Consider the following 12,663-nt stretch of genomic DNA (forward strand, 5'->3'; position numbering starts at 1 on the left):
ACATTGACTACACCTTAACCAGAGGGGCAGAGTTTCTCAGGTTGCTGCTGCTTATTCGATGCACGCATCTCTGAATCCTCTTAACTCCTCTCAATGGGTAAGTCCAAATGAAATACATATTGCACTCTGATGTCTTCCGCTGGAGTGTACAGTACTCTCACATTTTTTAAGTAACATCCATTGCTCTTTGCCGCTGCCCTAATTCTTCCTAGAATCTTGTATCATTTACAGCCTGCCATAGTCTCGCTCTGACTAAAGTATTGTGATGGTTTATCCTTAACAAGCTGGAATGGGAAGCCATTTCTCCTAATTGGACCATAGGATCTGAAAAAGCATCTTCAATTTATTCTATTTTCACAATGACACTGCTTTCACTTGGCATCAGTAAAAGCAAATAACTTTCATATTCAGTTAACTTCTTATATGCATGTATAAAATTACACATTTTCCTATTGTGTGGGTTGGTTGGTTAGTTAATTAAAAATCCGAGGGCATGACTGACCCTTATTTCAAACCAAAAGCAAATGCAACCACAAGGGCCAGCTAATTTAATAGTGGGCAAATGATGAATTGCCATGTGAAAATAATAAACCATGACATAATTTTACATATAAGTGCCTTTTTTATCCAGGAGTTCTTAACTAAAACAGTATAGGAATAATATATATATATATATTTTTTACAGCTAGACTATTTAAAATTATGCATTCATTAAAATGTGTTGGCAAATAAATGGTAAACCCAAATTCAGACATTAGGTCAAATTTCTTCTGCATGCAACTCAAATGACTTCAGCTGACTCTGGCTTGTTACGTTTACACAGTGTTATGATGCTGAAAATAAACATTTTCATCAGACCCAAACAAACCAGCAAATTTATGCCATGCCACAGCCATTCCTTGCTTGGTACATGTTATAATGTGGGCACAGTCATAAAAATCATGTTTCGTATTATCCCATTTGATAGCCGTAAGCCTAGTACTTCCCTGCTGCTCTCTGATTTGTAAACAGATTTAGAAGCTTGTGTTGACATTAACTCTACAAGAAGTTTTTAACTGGAACATGATTCTGAGATTCATGCATCCGTATGAGATATAGAGATGAAAACCTTTCCATACACCATGTATCTCTATGCCAGTCAAACCTGGGCCAGTCAAGCCCCAGTGCCTTAAACATTTGAAAGCCCAGTGTTTTTGTAAGATGGCCCCTCTGCAACAACAGCTCCCTACTGCTCTGACAGCTAAAAAAACAAACCATTTGTTTTAGCACTACTTAATCACTATGGTATTCTCAGAGAAAGGTCTGTTATTATATACATACTAGTGAACCGTAGGGGAAGCTTGCGGAAGGAGAAAGATAAGATGCTGGATAATCATTAAGGCTAAGATTTAATCATGGGTATTTTTAGTAAAAGTCATGGACAGGTCATGGGCAATAAACAAAAATTCACAGCCCCATGACCTATGACTTGTACCATATACCCCTGACTAAATCTTGGGTGTTCTGGGGTGTTCCAGGGGTGCAGCCAGTGCTCTGGAGGGGGAGCACTGGGGCTCCCACTGGTGCTATGGTGGGGGGCTCTGAGGCACCTGCTGGTCAGGGGGGGGAGCCCTCTGGTGCGCCCATTGGTGCACCCGCTGTTGTTGGTGAGAGGGGCTCCGGGGTGCCCATTGGTGCTGGATGGGCTCCGGGGTCCCTGCTGGTGCTCGAAGGGGAGGGGGGCCTCTGGGGCACCCCCCGCTGGTACTGGGAGGAGGGGAGGCAGCCCGGGACTACTGTTGCTGCTGCTGGCAGGGAGCGACCAGGGACCGCCGCCAGTGGCGGGAGGTAGCCCCATCACCTGGGACTGCCGCTGCTGAGCAGCCCTGGGTTCAGTTGCACCTGCCAGCTGTAGAAGTCATGGAAGTCCTGGAAAGTCACAAAATCCATTACTTCCGTGACCAACTCCCAGCCTTAAACATCATTAACCATTACGGTTTGGTTTTTTGTTTGTTTGTTTGTTTGGGGGGGGGGGGTTGGTACCTTCCACTGAAGCATCAGGAACTGGCCACTCATAGAGACAAGATACCTGACTAAACAGATCAACGATCTGCAGTGAGATAATGCTTCTGCTCCTCTATGGAGGTCTTATTTTATTTAATTATTTAGTGAGTTTGCTAATCCAGTCTAATCTTACCAGCTGTTGTCTTATTTCAACCAAAGTGCAAGTTAATTTCATTTAGAATTTGCAAACCTAACCAAGTTTTTGCATGCTGTGTTCTATAAATTCTATCTATCTATGAGATGGTTGACTGTCCTGTAGTTAGAGTTAATAGCTTACAGGCTAAGTGCTAATTGCTGTCTTTTGGGAGTCTAATTTTGTAACACATGGCACTACATTTTCTAAAGGGCATTCTTATTTGGTGTGCTCTACTTGTCCACTCATTTTGGGTGTCTCGTTTTGGAAAATTTAAGTCTTGAGTTTTATTTTCTGATCCAAAATAACTTGGAACTTGATGATGGATCTTGGCACTTCTGCAATCTTGCAGTGACAAACCCTCAGCTCTACACTAGGTTTTTAGTCTATCAGTAGGAATTTCACTGAATGAAGAAGACAGCAGGATTTGAAACTAATTATAAGGCCTTTATAGCATTTAACCAGCTGCATAGTGAGGCACAGTACATACCTGATAGCTGTGCAACGCGCAGCTCTGGATCTTTTATTTCCCTCATTGTAACATTTTATTTTTTGCTATGAATCTATTCATCTATTGTTGGCAAGGTCTCTACTCTATTGTCCATTAAGATACAGTGTCTGTTTATGGCTGGCAGACACGTACTGTCCATCAGTGCCACAGGAATTAACACTAAACTGCCACTTGTGACTACAATTCTAGCCTATGTCATATGTTACCTTTAGGGACTGTGGGACTTTATCCCATTAGCTGCCAACTACTGGTGGCTACACAACCACTCCCAGTTACAGGAAGTGCCTACGGAGTCTCTAAGGGAGGAGCAGGGGCCATTCTGTTTGGCAAGGAAAAGTCAAGAAAGCTGAGTTTGTTTAGTGAAAGGCATTGTCTGTATCATTAATGGGGGTGGAGTTTCATTTCCTTCAGTTATGTTCCACTGGGTGAGGTTCCTAAGGGATAACAATCAAATAGCCTGATGGAGATGCTGAAACAATACTTGCTCACTGCTCAGGTCAGAACAAGAGAATGATAGATTATGTTTTACGGAATCACTTAGTGGGGCACTTTCTGAGATCCAAGTCCCTCTAATTCCCCCAAGGAAAAAACTACTTTTAAAAGCGTGGAGTCCAACATGAGTAATCCAACTACGAGGCACATGTCTGCCTTCCAGGAGACACATGTCTGCCTTCCAGAGCAGCTCCCTCTATGAAGCCTTGGCTATCTCCAGGAAGACTTGGCTTGATCCGCTAAAGTTAAGATGGATAAACAATGAACAGCAGCCAAGCCTGCAGCCAAATATGTAGAACCTCGCTGGAGAAAAGGGGAAAAAAATCCAACTTTTGCTGGGCTAATTCTGTTCTCATTTACACTGGGGTGAACTCAGTTAACTCCACTGAAGCTAATGTAATTAATCTGGATTTATGCTGGTATAATGTAGGAGAATATAATTCAGTAGCTAAATGTGGCCCTTTGCATTTTTCTCTCTTTGGCTCTCAGCATAATCATTACCTGCTCCACACACTCTATATAATTGGCATATTAGCTCCTTTTTTTTCTCTGCAGCACAACTTCAGTCTCCACATACATCAGCCCCACTCCCACCTGTCAGGCAGGTGCATGAAATGTCTTACTCAGAATATCTCACTGTCTGATTAACACAGACTCAGTTGCTGCTCTCCCACCACCAGTTAGCTATTGGACCTCAGCGGAGAACTCCAGAAGAGATCGGCCTTAGGCAGAGAATGCCCACAGCTAATGCCAGGCAGCTCCACACAGTACATCATCTCTGGTATAGTTACGTAACTGCTACCTCTGTCATTAGAATAATGATTCACTCTCCCACTTCTCATAAAGGAAAACAACAAAAAATAGCAGGGTTCTCAACCTTTCTCTTTCTGAGGCCCCGCCAACATGCTATAAAAACTCCGTGGCCCACCTGAGCCACAACAACTGGTTTTCTGCATATAAAAGCCAGGGCCAGCATTAGGGGGTAGCAAGCAGGGCAATTGCCAGGGGCACCACGCTACAGCAGGCCCTGCAAATCTTAGTTGCTCAGGCTTCGCTGTCAGCCCCGGGTGGCAGGGCTCGGGGCACCTGGCTTCAGGCCCATGCAGCGGGACTTCTCCTGGCCTGGCCACAGCAAGTCTAATGCCAGCCCTGCTTGGCAGACCTTCCTGAAACCAGCTCGCAGCCTTACAGTGTCCCCAGAGTCCTGGCTGAGAACCACTGCAAAACAGCACCTTTCAATAGGAGTCAACGTCAAATTCATCCCTGGTTTATCTCCACTGAAGTCAAGTTATCTTTAAGGGCCAAATCAGCAAAAGCATGTGCACCCAGTTCAGGTGTGCAAATATACTGATGCATTTGTGCAAATCAAGGCTTGCTTGTGCACATGGGTTTTTTTGCACAAGTATCTGTGCATGCCACAATACACACACAGTTTTGCATGTGTGCCTTTGAAGATTATAAACAAACATGTACCCTTTTGGTTCTGATCTCTGGAGTTTTATTTAAGTTCCTTCAAAATCCTAAGAAACCTAGTTAGGAAAGAATGTTAAAAGGGCCAGAAATACTCTGTAAAAACTCACTTTAAGCAGAAGCTATGATACATACAGGTAGTTTAGTAGCTTCCGGAGTGTAGGTGATTGATAGATTATAGCCATCTTGAAAACTACCTCACAAGCTGCACACTGGCTAAGTCGTCTCTTAGCAGAACCAGAGAAAGGCAACATTGCAAAGGAGCAATATATGGCATATGTGCAAAACTGGTTACCAGGATGATTTCAGTTCTGATCCTGGTACTGGCAATAACTTACTCTGCAGCCTTGGCCAAGTCATTTATTTTCCATTCCTATATGTTAAAATCTGAGAAGGCTACTTCTTTTCCTCACCAGGATATGAGAAGGATTAGATCAATGGTCCCCAACACAGTGCCCGCAGGTGCCATGGCGCCCACAGGGGCATCTTAATGCGACCGCTTCCTGGCCTCCAGGAGAGCACCCGCCGAAATGCCGCCTAATTTCAGTGGCATTTCGGCAGGGACGCCTCTCGATGATGCCACTTGCCGTCGACAAGTGACGTCATCGAGAGGAGTCGCTCCCGAATTTCGGCGGCGACGCCTCTCGATGAGGTCACTTGTCGACGGCAAGTGGCGTTATCGAGAGGCGTCGCCGCCAAAATTCGGCAGCATTTCGGCGGGTGCTCCATCGCCACAGTGGTCCTTCGTCTGGCATCCGCCCAGACGAAAAGGTTGGGGACCACTGGATTAGATCATTAGTACACCTCTACCTCGACATAACGTGATCGGATATAATGTGGTAAAGCAACGCTCCCGGAGGGGGCGCTGCAAACTCCGGTAGATCAAAGCAAGTTCAATATAACGCGGGTTCACCTATAAGGTGGTAAGATTTTTTGGCTCCTGAGGACAGCGTTATATCAGGGTAGAGGCGTATTTGTGAAGTGCTCTGTAAATACTAAGTATGGTTATTGGGTAAAGTCCTGAAGACTTTACTCAGTTTTTACTCATGGAAACCTTCTGCCGAAATCAGCCTAAGTTTTGTCTAATATAGGACTGAATACAAATCGAATAGGAGTGAGATCTGACTCTGCCAGTTTCCTATTTGAATATGGACTGAGAAATTGCTTTGGGCCCCTTGTTTAGGCTTCTCTACAGCCTGCTACTCCCCACCCCCACGTGAAGTCAGAAGAGAAGTTGATCTACACTCAAAGCTCCCATGGACTTTAATGGGAACTGTGCCTGAAGAATGACCGCAGAGTCTGGCCCATGATTTTTACTGAGGGTTGGAATATTCTCTGCAGGCTGATGTTCAGGAGCTGATTTTGTTTCTGTTTTGGAGACTTCCCTAATGGTAACTTCCTTCAGGTTGTGTTTTCTGTGTTTGTTAATTTTCCTTCTTACCAGACTTACCTGTTTAAAGCCTTCTGTTTCTCACGTTATAATTAATTTTATACTCCTACTTAACCAGAGTGTCCTTTGCCGGTTTAGGCTTTATCAGAGCTCCTATTTGATATCTGTACATTTGTGAAACAAGTAAAATTTCCATCTCCATTTCATATTTTCACAAAATCAGCCATCCCTAGACTGTAAGCCTGCTGGCACCACCTTTAATTTTCATATCATTATATTTATGAGTATTTCAATATTAGTAGCATTGTGATTCCCAGCTCATACCAGTTCACCACTCCTGCTGTACCTGAGGAAAACAGGGAAAAACTCTGATTTCAATAAGAGCAGCATCAGGCCCCAAATAAAATCTTTATTACATTTGGCTCATTTCCTAGGAGCTCAGAACTCTAAACCATGCAACTTTTGCAGTCTGTCACTTTCCCGCCTTAGAATATCAGAGTGGTTAGCCTACTTAATAGATGAGTAAAACATGTAACTCCAGATAAAAGTTCTGGCTTTTTTACAGGTTCTTCTTATGTCCGGGGGGAAATACTGATCCACGTCTTTACCTGGCTACCCTGGTGGCCTGTACCAATACCCACAGAATGCCTGACTCCATTTACTGTCCTTAACTCCTATCCCAATTCTTTTTCTTCATCAGACAAAACACTCCCCAATATTCTCTGGAAAATACCAACCCTCCATTTAACTCATTGCCTCTCTAATACTCTTTAAAGGTTCTCTATAAACTTTCCTTATCATCTCCATCACTTTCTCCTCTTTGTCATTTATGTCCTTTTTCAATCTTCCTTTCTTAATTTCTTTTCTCTCTCTCTGTGTATGTCTATTTATTCATCTATCCATCCTCCCTTTCTTTCCTTTCTTCTCCCTCACTCTACTCCCTCCCATTTCAAAATCATCTCTCGTCCCGCTTCTCTTTTTGCCTGTTTCTTTCACTGTTATACTCCTTTTCTCTTCCTTCGAAGGTTGACATCTGAAAAAGTTGCTACAGAAAATTCCGGGAGTAACAGATATTCCTTTATTTAGCTGGGGTATGTTACAAAAGGAAAGCCCTGGGCTTGTTGCAATTTCTTTTTAATCAATTGTATCCTGGACAAAAGGCATCTATTTTTTTCCAGCTGTCTTTTCTATGCGGCGCTTGTGTTCATACTCGTCAAGTGCTGTAAATGGGCACTGTGTCTCAGCTCAGAGCTATTATGAAACACTAGCTGGAACAGAAAACCTGCAATCATATAATCCTCCGAATTTTTATTCTGTCATATTTCTTTATTGAACCAATACATCGATCACCACTAAACCCAGAAGATTACAGTAGCTGACTAGGGGAAAATAAAAAACCCACTGCCCTTTGTACTTTGGATTTGGCCTCTCTAATTGGAGGATAAAGGTGGGGATGAAGACTTAAAACTACTCTGTGCTTACAAAGAGAATACAATGGGTTGTATTTTAATGCAGTGTTGTTCTGCTCACAACAGATCATGAAGCCTAAAGAAACAAAACACTCCACAGTGAGAGGTCACCTTTTCCATATGGGACTTGGGGAAAGGGAGGAAGGTATTTTGATCCTGACTGAGGGGAGTGAGAGCTCTGTAGCGTTTCCCATGTGAGCAGAAGAGGGGAAAGCCAGAAACCAATCCAGCTCCTATTGAAGTCAGTGCAAAACTCTCATTTATTTCAGTGGGAGAAGAATTAGGCCCCCCACACCCTAGGGCTGAACAAAAAAAGGTCCATGTGAAATTACTGCAAGGATGGAGAGGGAGTCTTGCACCAAGAGGCCTGTTCAGTACAGGCGATGGGGAGCAACTGGATACGACATACAGCCAGCATGCACTTTCTGTTCTGTATGCTGTAGCTTTTGATTCAACCACTATGAATCTAACAGCCTCTCAGGAATTATCACAGATACACCTTTGTCTTTACCAGACTTGGTTAATGTTAGCAGGTGACCCCAACACACTCCCAGTCCTGAACTTCCCCAGACCCATGTGCTCGGATTCATCCAGCCCTCTCCTGCAACATTCTGAGGAATAATAAGATCCATAATCTTCTTTAAGGAAACAAACCCCACTAATTTGCAACATTAACTGGAGTTGACATTCACTTTAGCACAAACACAGCATGGTTGGTTTAGATTAATAGTAAAACAAGTTGGTTAACAAAGACAGGATTTTAAGTGAGCTCAATAATAAGAAAGGAAGTTAGAAATGGTTACAAGCAAATAAAAGTGAAAACATGCATCTAAAAGTCTAACACTTAATCTAGCAAGTTTTAGTTCAAAGCTTTGTTCAAGATGCCCTTTCTCACCCCCAGTCTTCCAGCAAGATGGTTATTGGCCCTCTCCTCGGTCACGATGTCTTCCAGAGGCCCAAAGGTGCTGGTGCCTTTGTCTTCTTAGGTGAAAGAACTAACTTGGGGTTCTCTGTGCCTTTCTTTTATAGTCCAGTGACTCTTCGAAGTGGATTCTTCCAAAGGACACCCCTCAAAGTAAAGTTCATGAAAGCTGTGAGGAAGACGACAGAGTCTGGTGGTGAAGGAAGCGCCATGCTCTTTTGTTCCCCACTTGTGTTTGCTGAAATACAAATTCTTCTGTTTCCTGACATCTCCTCCCTCTGCTGCCTTGTTGGTCCTATTTACTACTTATATGTAAACACACATCCTTTGTTTAGGACCGAGCTGCTTAACAACTATTACCTCAGCAGGGCAGTCTGGTTTTGAACCTGTGCTAATAACATCACAAGGGAGAATTCATAACTTTACATATAATGTTGCTACCTATATTTCACCATGATATTATTGACCAGCGACTTACTAGTTTTCAAATGATACCTCACAAGGCACATTTTGTACAAGGGTTATTACAGTAGTGGGGACGGTGTGAACACAGGGCTGTTTTGGGTCACACCCTGCAGATCACAGAATATTGACCTACTGGCCTCTCCCTTACCCACCTCACTTTCCCCTTCCCCAGCCAGGAGCTGTGGAGACCCTCCCAATGGTACAAATGGGGTACAGAGCATCCCTGCACAGGGTGACTGCTACTCCTCTGCATCATACAGCCACAGCCAATCTGCTCTCATGCCAACAGGCCTAAATCTCAGCCACTGTCTTCTCGTGCCAATCAGCTTGTCCCACCACACACCCAGATACAGGTAAGTTCATCAGCAGGACTCTTGTGGTGCTTCCACCACAAGTGAAGATCCCATATAGGGGAGAGGAGTAATGCAATGGTGGTGGGTGGTTTGCAGAGGTAGGAAGAACTGATTAAAGCTATTATGCTCTTCATATATAGTACTGGTAACTGTGTAGTGGGGATGTCCAGTTAAAAATTTGTTTTTGTTCACATCAAGCCAACTACTGACCTAATTTAACATCCCCTGGCTGTGTTAGCTAAAAGTATAGCGATTATCAACAAGCTAAAGTGAGCACCATGTTCCTGCTGCTTTCCCTGCTATACTGCTCCTGATATACCTGTTTTCCAAGTTTGAAAGTACAATACATTATTCTACAGCACTACATACCACCTAAAGTCCCTAATTTTTACGAGTGGTGCCTTGACTGTCCCCACAAAATGTATGTGTGCATGCAATATACATGGCACAATGGATACATTCCCAAATGTTGCTGGTATGGTTAAGGAGGACCCTTCAAGTTTTGTCCCTTAAAATCTCTTTTTTTTCCTTTTGACTGATTTGTTTGCACTAAATAATAATTCACCTTCCTACTAAACCTAGTAAAGTCTTTTAATTTTGGTTTGGGTTTTTTGCTTCTAAGGGGCTGTTATATAATGAAGTTACAGTTCATTAGTGTGCCTGAGCATTAACCTTTTCTATAACCTCTGATAAACCATAAGCAAACACTTACACAATATGGACTTTGGAGAAATTTACTTGATCATATAATGTAAACTCTAAAAAAAAAAAGAGACCTTATGAACTTGAATATTTGCAATGTTTTGGTATAGTACCTATTGCCTTTATGTATGTGATTAATAATATATTGAATCTGTCCTGTGCATTTTGAGTAGGTCTCAAATGTGTAGGGTAAAAATAAAGTAGGCATTGGATGAAGCAACATACAAAGAGATATATAAATATTTTATGTTAAAGCTTTTTTTCCCCCTTGGGAATAATTTCATTTTCCCCTAGCATGCTTTGCTTTATCAACAAATTCTCAATGTAAATTCTACATTTACCCATATTGTTTACTCATGGGCTAGTCTCAAAGGCTGGTCACATTTTTTCATATAATGTTTTCCAAATACTCACTCCAAATACATCAGAATAAATGTTTGAGTGAAATAGAAGTTGGTCCAAAAAAGATATTACCTCACCCACCTTCTCTCTCTCTGGGGGAAAATAAACATTCAGTTTTAAATCTCATTCAGGGTTTGGTAGGGGGGTGGCTATTGCTATCCATAAGTAATATGTGACACTATGCAAAGAAGAGAAAAAAGGGAAATGTGAGGAACATTCAAATTTCCTTGTAATATACCCAGTGGTAAGCAGAGGAGCAGCTGTTGCAATGCATAAATATCTCATACAAGAAGTTATTTCACAGATTTTGACCAATTTTATAACCAGGCTGTAGCATGGATGAGATCCTAACTATGTGGATGGGACTGTATTTCTACATTATTTACTAACCTTATGTATCCATCTAAGTTTTAGATAGTATTTGAGGACTTATTCTAATCCTGATTATGAGGACTTTTATAACATAAACAACAGATTGTAAGTGGTTTCTAACATAGGGACTCCATTCTGTAGGTTAATTATGTATTAATTATGTCAGTGTGCTGGGCAAACTAGTCCTCCCAAATCCCTGATCTCTGTGTGGGAGGGAGGCCATCCCAAAATGCATTGTTCACAAAAATCCATGCCCTGGCCCCAGCATCACACTTCTCCCCACCCTTCTCCGCCACCAATAAGGTGTCTATGCACAAAAATTTGCCCAGAATGCACTAATAGCAACATGGTTGTGCAGCACAGCAGGTTAGAGTTGACCAACAGTACTGACACCGGATTGTGTGAGTGCCCTGAGCCATGTCAGCTGTGCCCACAGCAGAGGAACACAACAAGAGTCCAACTGCGCTGAGAATGTGATTCCACTGAGCGTAACTGGAGCCCTGGGCTCTAATGATGAGTTACATTGGGGGTTTGTTTCGATTTCTTGTCTGCAGTGGGGCCTCTAGTTCACAGAAATATGAGTCAGTGAGACAAATTAGTTGTAGACTTTTAAAATGACGCAGGCCAGCGCTGATATGATAAGAATCTTTGGTTCTCCTACTGAGGTAAGAATGCTTCTAAGGCACTTTATAAGACAATCTTAGTTCATAGCCCTTGAACAATAAGAGCTTTTCATTCGGTTTGGAAACCGGGGGGAGAGAAATGTTGTTTATTTACTTCAAGAAAACAGCAGCTGAACAGAAGCTTTAAACTTTATCAAGATTTGCATAGGAAATGAAATCTAACAGTGGTTACTGGTATACAGAGGGAAACAGAGACCAGGATGTTTCTGCAGAGGAGGATATGCCAAAAGAAGAAGTGATTAACTGGCTGCATAAGCTGGTGGAGACGGTAAACTTTGCACAATTTGCTCTGCTCCAAATTGTCAAACATCATAAAGAAGCAAAATCATAAAAATCATATGATGTTTTCTCTCTGTTTCTGTTTCCATGCATCTTGTGAAAGGTGCCAGCCTGACAGCCAGGAGACTGAAATTCTTTGTTTACGTACTGAATGGTTAAGGATGGGCCAGCCCAGTTCAGTGTCTATTTCCCCTGCATTCCCTCCCGCCCCCCAACATCAATGTGCCTCAGTTATAACCCGGAGGGATCATCATATCCAGTCATAAAAGGGCAGTTCAGCCTTCATGGCCATCCACTGCTTGGATTCTCTGCTGAGACTCCCTACAAGGGTGTCAGCTCTGATGGGGATTCCTGTACTGGAGGTAGATCATTCACGCATTTTATACAGGGCCTCTGAATAGCCTCCAACAGAAAGTAATTTTGGTCACTAGTGACCTGATTTAAACAAATGAGCGCTCCAAAATATCACATGGCTTTGATTAATTTTTAAACCAGAAGTATATCTTCAGTTCTGCTTAGCCACATAGCTTTGACTGCTTTCATATAAGGAAAGCTGCACTGTTGGTTATGTATCGAGAGATATAAGAAGCAGATAGTGCCTAAAGCAAACATTTAACTTCTCTAAGGAAACTGAACATGCAGACCACTTCTGCTTGCCATGCTCTGAACATGGCATAGCTACTCCACATGCAGACAAAAGGGCCTGATCCTACACTTTAAACTCAGAGAAAGAGTCCACTAAAGTGCCACCTTGACCTCAACAACCCTGGTGCGAGTGAGGAGTACAGGATCACCTCTGATATGAGCAAAGAATTCCAACAGTGCCAGCCTAATGCCAGTGTCTCTCCCCTCAGCTGTCCATATGTTGCCCTGTTGTTGGTCTTTGTGGGTGAACATGTTTCTGTGTGTGACTAGACAAAACATAGCAACTCAACCATTTTCCTCCATCCCTTATCTTTTCTATCATTTCTGACAGA

The 12,663-nt window shown here is 42.6% G+C and overlaps 1 protein-coding gene across 9 annotated transcripts in view; it reads right to left on the bottom strand.

Moving 5' to 3' along the window:
• Positions 1-12,663, bottom strand: part of SLC6A6 (solute carrier family 6 member 6) — a 70,188-nt gene that overhangs the window by 41,314 nt on the left and 16,211 nt on the right. For 4 of the 9 annotated variants that reach the window (XM_050958380.1, XM_050958375.1, XM_050958376.1 and 1 more), the window contains one exon: positions 8,404-8,599. The exons of the other annotated variants lie outside the window; for them this stretch is intronic. The gene's annotated coding sequence lies outside the window, so the exon portion shown is untranslated. The remainder of the gene's footprint in view (positions 1-8,403; positions 8,600-12,663) is intronic. 9 annotated transcript variants of the gene reach the window in all.

Source organism: Gopherus flavomarginatus, chromosome 6 (genome assembly GCF_025201925.1).
Source record: "Gopherus flavomarginatus isolate rGopFla2 chromosome 6, rGopFla2.mat.asm, whole genome shotgun sequence".
Lineage (NCBI taxonomy): Eukaryota > Metazoa > Chordata > Testudines > Testudinidae > Gopherus > Gopherus flavomarginatus.